Raw genomic sequence first — 15,900 nt, forward strand, 5'->3', positions numbered from 1 at the left:
GGCCTTGCCTTCCAAACATCTATTTTCTTCCTCCCCAGCAGCTCCTCTGCAGCCCACAGTTAATGCACTTACTGCACATCCACTCTTTCAGCGTAAGCTCTCATAAGAATGCATACGTGAAATCCCTTGTAGGACGAGATATTTATGAGCCTCGTGATGTGTTTGCACACTCCTGCATGCCTTCATAAGCCACTGCTCTGAGCTTAAGTTGAGCTGCGTGCAGTTAGCGCAGACAATGAGTGTGGCGCACCGTGTCAGAGCAGTTTTACACTCTGGCGTCTCATAACGCCACAGATGTCAGTGCGGGGCCCTAAGGTGTTGGGGAGGTTTGGGAATTGATTTGAGCAAAACGTGGAAATGAAAGTGGCAGCATGTGAAATGTGAGCGGACTGGTTTTTGTCTCTCGGATAAAGTCACTGGGAGAAGATGGCTCGCGACTCACCGGTTGATCGCGGCCGATTATCTTTATAAACTTCTTCCTCTAAATTCATTTTTAGTGTGTTCCTGTTTCCACCACTAATTTTCCGTTTTGAACAAGCACACTATAAAAAGATGGATCACATGCATCCAGTATATTCAGTAAGCCCTGCTTCCTTCTATGTAAAGCCAATGCTTTGCAAGCAGCTGGCCCTTTGTGCCTTGGCCCTTTCGAGCCTTTCCGGATCTCCCGCTGGCCTGGCTCAGGGCACACAGTGTGCCGGGAGTTGCCGGGGTAGAGACTAGATCAGTGTGAACGAGGCCATCGACACTGACTGGCTGCTGTCTTGGTGGAAGTCGCAGAGTGATGGAGGGCAAATGGACACAGACAAAAAGGGCTGCAGAGGAGTCAGTGTGTTTGGGCTGTCCGATGCTGACTTCAGAGTAAATAGGATGGAAAACTAACTGTACACTGGCATCTCGTTTATCCTTACAGAAAACAAAAAAAACATTCCTAATGGGCTCAAATAAAGTTCCCTGCCATCTGAATTAAAATATGGTAAACTGTCATCATTCTCACATTTATTAAACTGTTGCACATGACAGGGTTTAATCCTGAGATTGTGATGCTGCAAAATGAGACGAATGAAACAACATCACGCCCACAATGTGGTGATAAATAACGTGTGACTTAAAGAGCTTGTGGTTCACAAAATGTTTTGAGATATTAACACAACTCAGACTATATGAGAACTATATGAACTATACTTCATGGTTGATTAACTTTGTTGTAAATGTTTATCAATTTCTGTTTTGAATATTAGAACAACATTTGAACATCAGGTTTAAGGGTCAAAACTAAATTCTAATTCAATTTTTGCTGGCTTTTTTATTTCTTAAAGGAAGTTTACTGTTCTGCTTTTTTCTAAGTTTTTAATAATTTTGTCATTTTGAGAATGTGTCATACTTTTCTATGAATAATTTGTTATACAACTTCTAATAGCTGATGAAGACATTTGGTTCTGGAGCCGCTTTGAGCTGCATTTATCTAAGTTTACTCCTCCTACCTTCTTTTTTTTTAGTAAGAAACCTATTATATGAGCAAAGTAAGTCAAAGTGTTTGAAGCCAGAATCTGTCTGATGTGTACGTCTCTGAATATTTCTGTAGAGTCCAAAAAAAATCCTTCCACAGTAATGGATGTCTTTCTTTATCTCCAACTGCTTAACAGTTTCGTGCTGAGGCATTAGAGCCGAACCTATACTCGAACTCTGGTGCCGTTATTAGGGTGTAAAAGAAATTCCAACATTAATATGTATCAGCCAAACAGCAATGATCCCCTCAAATGTGGTTATCAAGGGATATTTAACAGCTTAACAATACACTTTATTGTTTAAAGCTTCAGTTTACAAGACAGTTAAGTATTTGTCTCATTAGTCTCATTGCCAACTCAACTTGGTTGGCCGGTCGGGCCATGCACTGACCCAAAGTGTCAGTATTTGACGAGTTGGGAATGAGACTAAAAAATCAACCATCTTAGAAATTGGAACTTTAAGAAGGTATCGGACAAATTCACTTGATCTTCAAAATATCTACATATTACTCATCTTTTTCTGCAATATGCTTTGCAGAAAAAGCTTTCATATCAAAACATATGTGATGCTGGTGTACCTTCATCACATCTGTAGGCAAATGTCAGCCGATATTACAGGTCAGATTCTACTTAAAGTGCACGTTAAGACTGATACAGACATGATATCATCCTGCTAAATACTTTTGCCAGTCTCGTTTGCATACCACAATGTGATCACCTAATTATACAGACCACCTGAGCAGCAAATGTAAGCTACCAAGCCTGTGAAACAGAAAATACATTAAAGGTCTACAACACCCACTGCCATCAAGACCTCTATGTAACCCCGGTTGTTTGAGGTCAAAGTCTCTCCCGTCCCTCCCGCCCTCAACAATCACATTATCAGGAGCACAGCAGCTGTTCAGCATAATGGCAAAAAACTACTGTAGGTTGTCGAATCTTTGAAATCTCGCACTGCTACTATACTCGTACCACTGCAGCTCGCTCGCTGCTTGTTGAAACTGCCAGCGTTTCCTGCCATCACCCTGATCCAAACTCCAATCTATTTGCTGGAATGATATATCCACTAGCTTGCATTTCCTGCTAGGTGAACACTTTCCACCTTCATTATAATGACAAATAAACTGATTACTGGAGAGTGCTCTACAGGCTCGGGAATGTAATTTCTTGTTTTCTACTGCTATGCTAATTTTCACAAGCTGTGCCAATATGGACTCCTGCATTCATTACCAATCTTTATGCTTCAACCTGAAAGCAGCGTGTTGTTTTTTTAAAAAAAATAGATAGGTGAATGACTGTCGAGGGGTTTTACCTTTCAGTTTCCGGAGAAATAGTAAAACACAGAATCAACACGCGGCTGATCAGACACTGACATGGCAAACTGCACAACTGCAGCCATCGACTGTCTTCTACCTCTCGCTCCCTCCCTCACCCTCACTCGATTGGTAAGCAGTTCTCTGTCACCGAGCTCGGCTGTAAACTTAAAAAACAATCTATCGTGCGTCATAATTCATAACAGAATACGAGGTTGGGGCGGGGGGGTTGAGGCATTGCTGGAGGCTGAAATTGAACGTGGCACATTTTTAGAAGTTGAATCTATGGAAGAGAATTATGATCTTTGAAAACCCACGGGCCTTTTTGTCTCCGTGCAGAAAGCCACCGGCTGATGTAATTTAAGCTATTGGAGGGTTTGCAAGATCAATCCGAGGATGCAGAGTCTGAATTGAAAAAAAAAAAAAAAAAAAGAAGGAAATGAAAAGGGGCTGTGGGTTAAGAAGGAAAAAAAAAAAGGTGGAGCAGGAATAGAGCTTTAGCCTTCCCTGCTGCTTCCCTAGCATCACTCTGGGTGGTGAAGCATGGTCATAAATAGGCAGCCCCTCTGCCCCCTGTGTTGGTGCTATTTTTATACCCGCTAATATATGGGGGGGGGGGGTTTGAGAACCGGCTCGAGTGGCGAAGTGAGGAGAAAACATTATTGTTGGCTTGGAGTTAAGAGAGCTGTGGTGATCAAAGCTCTATGCACATACCCATGGAGGAGAGTGGCTGTATTAACCCTGTGTTGTTATTCTTTTTTATTAGATTAAAGGTCGAATGTGCTCCTTTATGAGCCAGGCTGGGATCCAATCTGACATGTGTTGAAGCATTCGTATAATGCCCCCCTTTTTTTTTTTTTTAACCAGACTGTGATCGTGTTTTGGCTTTGATGTCATCGAGCTGACTCAGAGGTCAAAAGTTTGACTGAAGGTCCACATCACCGCCTGCGTTACTTTTCCGATCGGAGAGCACAGGCGATTTTTTGTACCGAGAGGTTTTTCCTTTTTTTTTGCTTGGTTAAAAACAACAGGAAAGGTGTGGTGGTTACCCGTGACTTCTGTGAAAACAGCATGGTGTTTGAGATGTGAGCTCATGGAAAATTAATTAATTGAAAGGGGATTTAAAAGGAAGATGTGTTTGACATTTGTTAAACACAACGGAAAGAAGGGCTGACAGAGTTCACGTAGGGCTCCGGCAGACGTGAAATGTTATCACTGACCTCAGATGATGGGGTTATATTTTCAACCCATGCCATGAATTATTCTACTGTCACTTAAAGCTTTTTTTTTTTTTTTTTTTTTTTTTTTACAATTTTGTAGAACAAAGTCTCTCTTTTAAGTAAATGAAGCTATTTTATTCCCACTTTAACCCTTTTTTATGTGATAAGTGGTTAAAAATGGAATCTGCTGTTTTCCTGTAATCCAGTATGCACCTGTTAGTTGTGCCTGCATCATGTAATGCAAATGAATTATTTAGCGATCTGCGTGGGACTGTTTTTAACATCCTGCACCCACCTGCGCACTCAGAATTTCCGACCACTCCCACCATCCCTGCGGAGATTCAATCCTGCAACAGCGTTTGGCAAATCTGTCTGCACCATCCTGCAGGCAGAATAAGACTCATGAGACCCCAGCAGGGTTTTTTTTGTATCTCTGCATGTTTGACCTCCATCCTGCTGGAGTATAGTAGTCATGTATATCATTACGTATATATCTAATTGAGTTTTTGTTTATAGCTTTCATAATAAGGGCTACATGATGAATTCTAACCCAGAGTCAACAGTGGGGTTCCTGTAAGTGTAGTGGTCGGGTTTACTATACTTTACACCCGAGGAGGAGGGTTGTCTGGGTGCTCCAGGTGTTTGTTTTGTTGGTTTTTAAAATCTTTTTTATAGGTGTAACAAAGACTAAGGGTTGGTTTATGCCTGTTCAGAGCCTTTCGTAAGACTTGTTGCTAACCTTCAGAAATCAGAACTATTTGCAGTTGTTCCGGATGAAAGATCGAGTGAAACACTGTCATGATGTTGGTCAAAGATTGTAGAAACTGCACACCTTTTCAGTCTATCTGGAAGACATTCATTCATTCAATTTTGCAGGTGGTTGTTCACAGTGAAAAGTGAAAGAAGAACACCACTGAGAATTCAGAGCTAGACAGAGAAGTTCAAATCCTGGCTCTTGTCTGTTTTCGTGACGTGGGTGTGAATGTCAGCTTGTCGGTTTTCTGAAAGTTGCAGAAATGTCCAGACACAGACCCGCCTGCCAACATCTGGGGTTCAGAAGCAATGTGACTGTCCTATGAACCGGCTCTACAGAGTGACCTGGTCCCTTCAGGGTCAATAACCAAGCTATCATCTCTGTGACAGGGACTGAAAGAGTACATCCACCAATTTTACACAAGTGTGTTGACAGGACAACTGAGTACCAATGCGTGTGCGGAAACAAAATGAGTATAAAGGTCGGGGTTGGTGGGAAGGTTCATACACGGGACTTCCATCGGCTCTTCACTCAGGGGATCAGAGTTTGGGTCCGTGTGAAGCTAATAGTCAATGGTGACCGTTTTATGGAAGCAGTTGAGGTGAACCATGATCTTCCTAAATCTAACAAGTAGTTTTGTAACCACACATTGCATTTTTGTAACTGCTAACACTGAATGAGAACATATTGTTTCACAGGTTGGCAAGTCCAACCGCAGTAGTGACACGATGGACTGGCAGGTGTGATACTAGGCTGTGATGCAATGCTAACGTGCTGATCAGCTTGGCAGGTGTTATGTAATGTTTACCATCCTCACCACCTTGGTTTGGTGGTGTGCTAGCAGTTTATGATTGTTAAATTTGATTTCCAGGATATATTTCATTAAAAACAAATGTCAACTTCATGGTGGTGCTACCTGAGTCGACAAAGTATGTAGTAGAGTTGATTTGCATCCACATACAGAGCAGAATTCATCACATAAGACACATGTGAGTGCTGAGAATCAGCTGTAACAAAGCACTGCTTTTAACTGTAGCTCCGTTCAAGCATAATTTTCTCAAACTGTCCAATTGCACATGAATGCACCACTTGGGTAGACTTTTCAATCGACTTTTCAAGAGCACTTTCACAGCTTTTTCAGTGGAATAAATGATACTTGGAAAAAAATATTTTATCTTGAATTATGGTGCGTGCTGTGTCTGGAGAACGAGAGGCCTTTTTTTTTCTCATCGAGCCAGGGCTGAACGTGACATCTTTGATTTAGTAATTGATGTCAAAATCAAACTCAAAATCTGCTACAGTTGAGCAACACTGGCAGCTGCTGCCGACAGTAGGGACTTGCATATAGTGCAGTGGGTCATGACAACGCATAAAATGCACAGACGGCTTAATTTCACCCAAAACAATGCAGATTACACCTTCATTCACAGTGCATCTGGATCCATTTGTAGAATGTGCAGAGAATCGCACTGTGAGTTGTCACGCTGAATGTGATGATTCACATTAAATAAAGGCGAGCTGAATATTCACCGTGTCTTCTTTAAAGAAAAAAAACACACACACACACATGTCTGCAGCTTACAGTGGAGAAACGCACGTCTGGTGATGTCAGGAGAAAGTGTAACAGATATTCTAAAGCTCATCTCTTAGCCCGGGCTCTTGGCACTCGCCACTGCCTCTCAGCGTTTTTGCTTGATTAAAAAGCGCCCAGGAGTTTGTAAGCGCGTGGTAGGTGCGAGCGCACACCCTGACAGCTTAACATACTGATTATTCAAGCCTCTTAGGCTAAGCCACGGCACTCGAGTGATGAACGTCAACTCCCCTCCCTCCCTCACACAGTCTCGATTTCTCTCTCTCTCTCTCTCTCTCTCTCTCTCTCTCTCCCTTTTATTCTTAATTTGAAAGAGTGGAAAGCCAGTGACAGCTTGCAGAAGGCAAACCTGTTGTCTGGGAAGCAGAGGGGATCAGTGACACAGTGATTCATACACTGCCGAGGCTTTATTTAGACATAATCCCCCCCCTAACGTAGGGTCCTCGCCTGCAACTTCTGATGTGGCTGGCGAGCAGTAGCCAGGCTGAGTATTGTCCTATGGACCGCAGAGAAAGTCCCTCGAGTGGGCTTTAATGCATTAGCGTTTGTCTGATGTCCTCCTGGAGGGGTCAAAATATCTCAGACACACATAAGTGCTGCTTTGTCATCAGCGAATTAAAACATGTTTGTTGACATGGCTCGTGAGGGCTTAATGCAAAGGGAGCTGTCATCTGAAATACGTCTCCCACCAGCACAGTTCTGGCCCCTTATATGCACCGTGTTGGCATTATAGTCTCTGCATGACTGATCCGGTTCCATTTACTGCACTAAGAAAGGTTATTCTGATTTCTGTCGATTCAGGAACACAAACCCGTTTATGTTTCCATTTAAAATGTCATTATAGATACACACAAGCATTTCCATAATGGAAACAATGAACTGTCACAGGGACGTGTTGTATATCTGTTGTGTATTATGGGTTGCTCTGTAGTGTGCTGCCCCTCTCTGCACTATCTGGGCTGTGTGCACTCCCAGCTTGCTGGCGAGGCCTTGGCTACCACCACTGAGCCACACCTGACCGACAGATTGGCCCCAGCTGGAGGCCGAAGCAGGAACAGACACAGCAGACTCTTACCAAGTGATTCAGCTGCTATTGTAGACGTGTGCGATGAAAGAGTGCACAAGAGGGAAGAGGCATATATATTTTTGTACTGTTGTGAAATCTCATGAAGAGATCAAAACCACAAAAGCTCAATGTTCATCTCAATAGTTTCCAGCAATCTTTTAAGTCCATTTGTTCAGCTCATCACTGTAGTTAGGCAAACAGGAGTAAACAATGTGCTATTTTCAGCCACGTATTAAGTGTGCCAGTACAAATTATTTGCCAGGTCCAGTGTGTAAGATTTAGGGGCAGAATATCCATAAATATTGTTTTTAATTAGTGTATAATTACCTGAAATTAAGAATCATTGAGTTTTCATTGCCTTAGAATGAGACTTTTATATCTACAAAGGGAGTGGCTCCTCTTCCTACGGCAGCCTAGAACAGACAAACCAGGCACTGGCTCCAGAGAGGGCCTTTAACTTTAGGCTTGAGTGATGTCCACAGTAAAACATTGTCATTGACAATGACGTTGTTGTTGGGACAGGGGGTTAACTATGCGTTGCTGAATTTAAGGTAGCATGTCCCTTCATAGTTGTCTCCCTTGACCTGCAAGGAGAGTCTGATCAGATCACATCCTTACCTGGCGAGCATCTAACATACATCCCCATGCAGGGTTAAAAATGTTCTTATCTCAGTTTTGTTCAACCTCAGGAACTTGAAACAAAATTAGCCGGCTAGCTATACTGCAGAAGCCAAGCTAAGAAAACCCGAAACACAACAGCATGGTTGAAAGAAAGACTACAGCATCTCTTTAGAAGAGAAGCAACACTACCAGCGAAGTAATTAAGGTCCTACAGTGCAGGTCTGATAAGAAAATAATTAATTGGACATGGAGATGTGTCGTGCACTGAGCAGCAACAAACTTCTAATTTTCTCTCCCACGTCACAAATGCCAACAACTCCTTTCTTATGGCAACCCTGAGAGGACACCCTGAGGGGGCGACTCCATTTAAATACCAATAGCATGAAGATACATGGCTCAGTTAACCATCAGCAATTGAATATGGTACTGTCTATCGACCCATCCCTAATTCGAATTTTTGTGGTTTTAGTGGCTGCTGTAGGGCAGGCTGAGGTATTAGGTTGGTTACCATCTGCAACTTCATGCCACAAAATTCTATACACCTGTTTGCTAAGGCAGTTGGACAATAAATGCTGGATGGATCTTTGTTTTGGTTTTATTTGATTATTTTGATTATTCTGAACCACAGCGAGGAACTGGACCATATCCAAATATCCTGCAATAAAACAACTTTTAAGTGTCTTTAAGATAAGAACATTCAGAGGAAAACTACAGACAATAGCGCTGAATTAAGCTATACAGAAGAATTACAGTTGTTAGGTCATTCGCTACATCAGCAACACGTCTGTTTGCCCTGCTGTGAACTTCTAGAATGTCTCCTTTAATTTCTGACATGTTCCAACTCTCTCATGTGTCTCTTCTTTCCAATCTCATCCTCCTATCTTGGAGAAGAAAGTATTGTACAGCTGTGCTTTCTGTTTCCCTGACACACTTTTGCACGACGCCGTCTTTATTTTTATATATATATATAATCTTTTTTTTTTTTTTGGTGCAGCTTCCGAAGCATCCGTAGAAGAGGCTGCTAAGTCAGCGAGAACTCAGCCGAGTGTGCTTAAGCAGATGTAGAAAAGCAGGCGAGTGCTTCAGGAGCTTGAGAAAACACTTCCCGGGTTGCTGCCACTGGTGTGTACTCAGAGTCTTTGGTAGTGGGTTTGACAGCCTTGGTGAAACGGGGTAGGTCTGAGAAAGTAGAACTTAAAATCCCATTAGCCCATGCCCACCTCTTCATATGTACAGCCTAATTCATTAATCACTAAAAATTTCAGAGCACCACCCCTTCGCCCAGGGGAGACATTTAAGAACTCCATCATGTATTCTAATGAGCAACATCTGGATGTCTGGTGGTCTTGAACCAATGCCGAAAATGTGTGACGACTTCTGTTAAATTAAGCGTCTGAATAACCTCACTGTACAGCTGTGCCTTGTTGCACTCCTTTTTCCCTGCCTTCCATTTCTCTCCACATTAGGAAAGAGGAAATGCTCTTAACCCTCCCTTCTTCCTCTATTATTCATTTAATGGAAGACTGAAACTGTGTCAGTGCCACTGCTCAGATATTGTACCAGACCTGGTGTGCAACAGCGGCTCTCCCTCCCTCCTGCCTCCTTGTAGTCGTTGCTTTCTTGTGTGCACGCCATTTACCTCGTCCTCTTATCTCCTCTCTGTCATGTATTGTCACCAGATGACATTTGCAGGCCCGTTTGAGGCCGACGCCATCCGTTTCGGATCAGCATTACACAATGACAACAGTAACTGAGACAGCTGAACCCGAGCGTTCTCCCCTTTTGTTGAAGGAATCAGGTGCAGACTTGCTTTTAATTAGCGGACACAAAACTTTCATAATCACGCACATTCTGCAAACATGCATCCTCTGTTGCGGAGCACAATAACATCCAAGAACATCCCCATAACCCTTGATTTTTTTTTTCCTGACATTCTGCGGAGCTCATCGCGAGCTGAGCCGCAATCTGTTTCCCTGCAGGCGAATCCAAAGTGGAAGCAGATTATTTAACCAGCGTGGTGTGATCTCCACGCGCACAGATTTGATGGAACTTGATCCATCGGCTAATTCGCTTTTGTCGTTCCGCAAGAGGGAGAGCCGTATGACATCACGATTACCCCCCGCGATCACTCCACCACACATGAGCATATTGCTGTTGTCGTGTGTAAACCTTGTAACTCCAACTTGTTGGGGTAATTTCACTGCGTTTACTTGATGGGCTGCAATAAGCTTCGCTGGTTGAGTAAACTCTTGGGGAGCTCTTGGAAATATCCACGGATGTCAGGCTACAAAGGCATTCTATACAGTATGTGTGTCTATACATGTCAAAAATGTATATACATGAGTCTGTGTGTGATTGTGTACAATGTGCAAAGAGGGGAAAAACTACAAAAAACACACTGAAATGTAAGAGATTCTTAATTCTTTTTTTTCTCCCTCTCACTTCGGGATTAAGTGGTTAAAGACTCTGGAACATCAAAGCGTTTCAGTGTCGTCTCCGTGTTAAGGAAGGGCTCTACGCTGAAGGTGTGAAGATGTCAAATGCTTCTTAACGATGCAGGATATTAGGCATCCCCTGACACACACACACACACACACACATTACAGCTGTATATCACATATGATTGGCTCTTTCACTTAAGTGGTGTATAATTGCTCCACACTGAGTTGTTAAGACAGTAGCACATTAACACACTCGATGCATAACCACTGTATTTGCAAATCTGCACATTAACCTCCTATTATCCGTTCATGGGTGCAGCGAGCAGCGTGAAGGTTTTGGGGATTTGGAGACATTTTTTACCTTTGATGTGTAGCTCCGTTCATTTGCATGTACATCAGAGCGCCAAACCGCTGTCATAAGGTCTTTTTTAGCCGCTGACCTCATTAATGTGGTACGATCAAACGGTCTTTTATCGTATTTTATCTACCATTTAGCAATGGGGGACCTCAGCTAAAGGGTCAGAACGCCGCATGGGGCTGCGAGACAATTTCGGAGGTCGTGCCTTTATTTATGGATAACCAAAAGTGCTTTTGCATTTTCTGGGCAAGATGTGAAACTGAAACTGCCTGAAAGGGGGAGATCATTCTGTGGGTAGATATATATCGCCAGTAGTCGCTCATCACTGTTATACTGGCATCTGAATGCATGTCTGTGTGTTAAAGGTCCCATGTGGAGCTTTTGACCACTAGTAGCGCCACTCATGTGGCAAGTTCATATTTTGCACAAGAGCATGTGGTGACACAGGTCTTAATCCTGTTGGTGGTTTCTAGTCTCACATTGCCAGAGACAGAACTGTGTCAGCACTTTAGAAAAGTCTGGCTGCACCAATTCTAAGCGTGATAAAGAGTTAAAAAACAAAGCTGGCTTGTTTGTGTTTCTTTAAATGAATCATAATTGGTGGTATAATGGCTAAATACCATAAAAGGGAGAAGTAATGGCTGCTAGCTTGTTTACGTTCATACTGTTAGCGACCAGGTTAGGGTACCTTGCCATTTTCAGCGTGTTGGCTGCCAACTCTGAGGTTGTTTCCCATAGCGATGGGGATTTTTAAACCACCAACTTGCAAATAGCAGAGTTGGAGCAGGACTGCTCCACTATTTGTGGCAGTCAGTTGTCATGTAATGAAACAATGCACAGCTGTGGCTTAAAACTGCTCATATCCAAAGATTTTTTCGAAAACACGGTTTGTTTTGTGCGGAAGCGCATTGCATTCACTGGATAAAAAAAATCCTCTCTCAGTGGCAATGATGGCGCTATCGCAGTTAATCTGCTATCAACACCTTCTCAGTTAGAGACACTGGGAAATACTGATGTTTCTTAAAAATGAGGATGGTATTAATATTAGTATGTCAACACTGCACAGGCATCTCAAGTCGTTCAGGGCGGAAAGCCCAGTCTGAACTGAAACCTTATTGAATATGTATTAATGGTGCTATTGATGGATTTTTTACGTAATTACGAGATAAGGTGTCTATTTATTTATTTTTTTTAATTCAGTGAATGCAATGCACTTCCATAGTTTTGTAAGTTCTAAAAAAGTTGACTTTTTTGAGAAACAAGATTTTATCACTGGAGGTGATGATAATACACACAGGAAGACATTAGCTTTTAAGGGATCACAAACCACAGAGGTCATCCTCTAATTGATGCTCCAGTGTAATTATAGCTGTTAATGTGACTACTGTAAAATAATGGCTCCTTTGTGTGCTTTGGTTACGTGTGTGTGTGAGAATTAGAGGAGGAAAAAAAGACAACGGAGCTAACGGCTGCGTTCACGTGAGCTAATCCACTGGAGGGAAAAGAAGAAAGCTGAGTTAGTTCAACATCATTGAACGTGTAACTCACCACCTTGAGGAGCAATCAAGCTCCATTTGCAGTATGTCTCGACAAAAAGGGAGGAAATCAGGTAATACGCCCTGTCAGAAAAATTGACTGGTCAACAGTTTGCAACTGGTAATTTATCAGATTTATTAAAGCTGGCACTTTTCATCTGCAGAAAAATTGTAGCGGTAAGGGGAAAAACAGCTGTGCAATTTCCATGCACATAAGGGGGGGCTTGTCTCATGATGCATGAAACTCATTTGGCTGACTGTGTATTTATATAGAATTGGGATGTGTGAGACAGCCTAATAAAGCACATTATAGAACTCTACTTCACTTTAATCTGAAATACTGAAATATGAATACTCAGGCTGGACATTAGTAGAGCGATGAGGAAGTTTGCTTCTTCCCTGCTGGAAACGTCTGCAGGATTAATAAGGCTCATATCCTCTATTGGAGGCATTACATTAATGTTACTCATTTGGCAATGAGCAATAAGCTTAACTATAATTAGAGTGATATAATGGGGGGGAAAACATTGATAATGTCCTTTAATGAATCGCATTAATTCGTGTCTCAGTCTTCATTGAAGACAAGAAAAACTCTCTCGAGTGCTGTATCGTCAAAGCTCATTTTTGTCCTTGTATCAGAAGTCAGAAACAGATGGTTCTGATGATGCAAAGCACCACAAATGATGGAAACAGAAGAAATAAAAACAACAAATTTCAATTAAAAGTCTGTTTCACAAACAAGGCATCGTGCTCGCAGGATACATATTGTTCCAGTGAGGAACAGACTTGTGCCTGTAAATCTAAAAGAGGCTCATAAAATTGATTCAGCAGGTCGTGATTGACTGCCGATCTCACAATAAATTGGTGGTGAGACCTGATTTATTGAATGAGCTGCTTGTCACAGCTGATAACACAAAGTTCTTCTGTGCAGCTCTCAAAACAACAGCAAGCTGTGGGTGACCCCCGACTGTTGGCGGAGGATACTGCACTCACTTCTCAAACTGAGATGCGAAATGTTAAGGTGTGATGATACATTTCCTGGGTAAAAATGTGGGTAATCGTCTCTGACCTGATTCAACAAAAGTAATGAGTGATGTCTCAGGAGAACACAAACAAAATAATCTTCACCATTTTTCGAATAAATGTGTGATTTTTATTCAAAGCTCTGTGTCTCAGAAGATGAACTGATCTGAAAGGTGATTTATCAGACACAGCAATGTAACATTATCCTGACAGGTGTCTCTGCATTTGTAGTTTGACTCCGAGTTTGTTCAGTGGATGTTCAGGTAAATATTGGCCTATCACAGATACCGATGTCAGTATCAGATGTTGGAGATGTCCAACGATATGCGCTGATGTTTTACAATAATGCATGATGGCGTAATGTGTAATTATCACATTTCTAGTTTGTTTTATTGTTTAAGCGCACAGTAGCATTTTGGACAATAAACGTTACCATTAAGCTTTAATATTCTGCCGCCATTACATTACCTGTTCTTTTTATTTTACTGATGGATTTGTTTTTACAGGTTGGGAATTAAAAAAAAATCAATCGGTCAATGACAACGTTTGAGGGATAAATCACATTCTGTGAATCTATAAGAGCATCAGCTGATATATGAAAAGTGGCCCCAATTATCCAGTATTAGTCGGATTTTAAACATTTCTGTGGTACAAAAACACGGGAGTGGAGATAAATCTTGTCTCACAGTTTGCTTTTTAATTTGTACGAAGGAATACTGAGAGTAAGGAGTAATTATCTTCAATTCGAAACAAAAATCACATTTTCCAAGTTTACAATCTTTGAAATTCAAAAATGCCTTTTAAGCCTTTTCAGCACCGCTATGTGATTCACATCACAAATATATCTTATACAATTCTACACAGCGTTTCATCTAGAAGAAGTCAAGACGTCACGTGGACAGAAGTATTCGATTTTCTCTGGAATAGGCAGGGAAATAACTTATATTACATTAAGCTATATCAAAAGGAATCAGAAGCATTAGATCAGCAGTGTAATAAAGTGACTGCACTTAAGTTAAGTTATGGAATAGCTGAATGAATTGAATGTAATGGTACAAAGAAGCAGAGGGAGTAGAAGAGGAGACGAAAATCTAAATCAGAGAAAAGGTCAGTGCAGGTTCTCAGTTATTGGATTTCCTCAAGCTGTGACAGCATTTACAGCGTACGTGGCATCGAAGGTTATATTGTTTTTTCCTCAATATAAAAGCAATATAGTCAGAGAACATTTAGTGAATGAGGCTTGATGTACTGGAGGGAAGTTGTGTTTCTATTTGTTAAGCTTGCATTTCAGCTCACACTGTACTTCTGCACGTGCTGCGTCGGCATTCTCACAATTAGGAATTCTAATGTCAGTAAATATTGAATGTCTTGTGTCAAAATCTTCCCATGTAAGCTTCCATTTTGGTTAAGTTGGTCTTTGTGTCTTTATACATGCTGCAGTGTAGCAGGAAGTGTTGCTCCCTCTCTGCCTCTTGCTTTTGGCACAAGTGACCCAAGTCTGTTCTTGCTGGGTTGCCAGATTTTTCTGCATCCAGCAGCCTCGACGGCCAAATTGTGGTCACACAGTCTATATGTAGTTAATGCCACTCTCAGTTTTTTGGTCGCTCGCAGGGCCAAGTTACAGTAATCTGTCACTCGTTAGGGTCTGTTCAGTGCTGAATGGCATTTAAATGTTCTCGGGATCAGGATCAGCTGGCTGAGGCGACTTTTTCTCTCCATCCTCTGATTTTGGCAGGTTCGGGTCGGTGGGCGGGTCTGCGGATTTTTATTATGTCATAGAAAAGTCCACATGCTGCAGCATATGCAGCAATAATTTCCACTGTCGATTAATCTGTTGATTATTTTGTTGATTGGCTGATCAGTTGGTTTGGTGTTAAAAATGTCAGAAAATAGAGGAAAAAGTTGTTGTGTGTCTGTGTTTTCCAATGAACAACTTGATTAAATGTCTTGTTTTGTCCACATTTCAAAGATACTCACTTTCACTGTCACAGAGGAGGAAAGAAACAAGAAAATATTCACATTAGATTTTTTTGCGCACCTCATCTCAGCGGCTTCTCAAACTGCACTGCATATACAGGACCACTGGAGCACACAGGCGTACACCACATGGTATTTATGCACGTGCACTAAGGTCTGGTCTTATCAACACGCGCACATCACAGAGCACAAACAGACCCTGCGCACACACAGTTCACTACCTGACAGTGGCTGTGATGAGCCGGCAGAACGAGCGAGCCTCTCTGGGCATAAATATGTCCAGTGTCAAGATATACAACTGGCAATTCCATCTCCAGCTGAAAGCCTCGCCGATTGCTTTTTTTGCACCTTCCCTGCAACTCATGCAGGCGTGCAGTACACGCAGCAGAAAACACGGCCCTGCACACATGCGTGCACAGCTCAGGATTATAATGCACACACAGTAAGGGGGGGTTAAAGGGTAGAGATATCTGGCAACATGAAAATCAACTCT

The 15,900-nt window shown here is 42.0% G+C and overlaps 1 protein-coding gene and 1 long non-coding RNA gene across 7 annotated transcripts in view; one reads left to right on the forward strand and one right to left on the reverse strand.

The window, feature by feature from the left end:
• LOC115588532 (uncharacterized) overlaps nt 1–15,900 on the reverse strand; it is a 75,648-nt gene that overhangs the window by 28,545 nt on the left and 31,203 nt on the right. The gene's annotated exons all lie outside the window — the stretch shown is intronic.
• Nucleotides 1–15,900, forward strand: part of pcbp3 (poly(rC) binding protein 3) — a 75,390-nt gene that overhangs the window by 4,580 nt on the left and 54,910 nt on the right. The gene's annotated exons all lie outside the window — the stretch shown is intronic.

Source organism: Sparus aurata, chromosome 9 (genome assembly GCF_900880675.1).
Source record: "Sparus aurata chromosome 9, fSpaAur1.1, whole genome shotgun sequence".
Classification (NCBI taxonomy): Eukaryota; Metazoa; Chordata; class Actinopteri; order Spariformes; family Sparidae; genus Sparus; species Sparus aurata.